General features: G+C 47.7%; 1 pseudogene; it reads left to right on the top strand.

Annotated features, from left to right (window-relative positions):
- Positions 1-65: 65 nt before the first annotated feature.
- Positions 66-1,390, top strand: part of LOC104497268 — a 42,707-nt pseudogene continuing 41,382 nt past the window's right edge.

Below are 1,390 nucleotides of genomic sequence, written 5' to 3'. Positions count from 1 at the left end.
TTGTATATATTTAATTTTATTGTTATTATTTCTATTAAAGCTGTTTTATTTTTCCGATCCACAAGGTTAAGGCACTCTTGATACCAAATCTGGCAAAGGATGTAAAAGACAAAAAAGGCTTCTTCAAGCACATCAGTAGCAAAAGCAAGACTAGGGAAAATGTGGGCTGGCTGCTGAATGAAGTAGGTGCCCTGGTGATGGAGGATACAGAGGAGGTGGAGGTGCTGAATGCCTTCTTTGCTTCAGCCTTTACTACTAAGGCCAGCCCTCAGGAATCCCAGTCCCTGGAGGCAAGAGAGGAAGTCTGGAGGAAGGCAGACTCTCCCTTGGTTGAGGAGGATTGGGTTAAGGGTTTCAGGCAAGCTGGCCACCCACAAATACTTGGCCCCGATGGGATGCACCCATCAGTGCTGAAGGAGCTGGCTGATGTTATTGCTAAGATACTCTCATTCATTTTTGAAAGGTCATGGAGATCAGGAGAGCTGCCTGAGGACTGGAGGACTGTCAATACAGCCTTCAAAAAGGGCAAGAAGGAGGACCCAGGAAGTGACAGGCCAGTCAGCCACACCTCCATCACCAGAAAGGTGATAGAACAGCTCATTCTGGAGGTCACCTCTAAGCATGTGGAGGAAAAGAAGGTTATTGGGAGTAGTAGATTCACCAAAGGGAAATCATGCTTGACTAATCTGGTAGCCTTCTTGATGGTGTGACAGTCTGGGTAGATAAGGGGAGAGCAGTGGATGTTGTGTACCTCAACTCCAGCAAGGCTTTTGACACTGTCTCATCCTCATAGGGAAGCTTATGAAGTGTGGGTTGGATGAGTGGACAGTGAGGTGGATTGAGAACTGGCTGAATGACAGAGGTCAGAGGGTTGTGATCAGTGGCACAGAGTCTGGCCAGAGGCCTGTAACTAGCAGTGTTCCCCAGGGGTCAGTACTCGTTAAGGAATTCGAAGGGTTATCACCTCGGGACCTCGACCCTTAACAGTCCAGTCTTGTCAACATATTCATCAATGTCCTGGATGAAGGGATGGAAAGTACCCTCAGCCAGTTTGCTGATGATACAAAACTGGGAGGAGTGGCTGACACACCAGAAGGCTGTGCTGACAGTCAGTAAGACCTGGACAGGCTGGAGAGTTGGGTGAAGGGGAACCTAATGAAGTTCAACAAGGGCAAGGTTATGTGTTCCTGTGCAACTTGCTCTAAGTGAACCTGCTTTAGCAGATGGGTTGGACTAGATGATCCCTAGAGGTCCCTTCCAATCCCTACTATTCTGTGATTCTGTGATAAGTCTCATTCCCTTTCTCTTCCCCTTTGGGAAGGGGGAGGAGTTAATAGAGAGCATCTGTCATTCATCTAGTGGCTGTCCCAGCCGTAAAATATCTACATCT

Source organism: Buceros rhinoceros, unplaced genomic scaffold, assembly GCF_000710305.1.
Source record: "Buceros rhinoceros silvestris isolate BGI_N320 unplaced genomic scaffold, ASM71030v1 scaffold2547, whole genome shotgun sequence".
Lineage (NCBI taxonomy): Eukaryota > Metazoa > Chordata > Aves > Bucerotiformes > Bucerotidae > Buceros > Buceros rhinoceros.
This window is presented reverse-complemented; position numbering and strand designations above follow the sequence as displayed.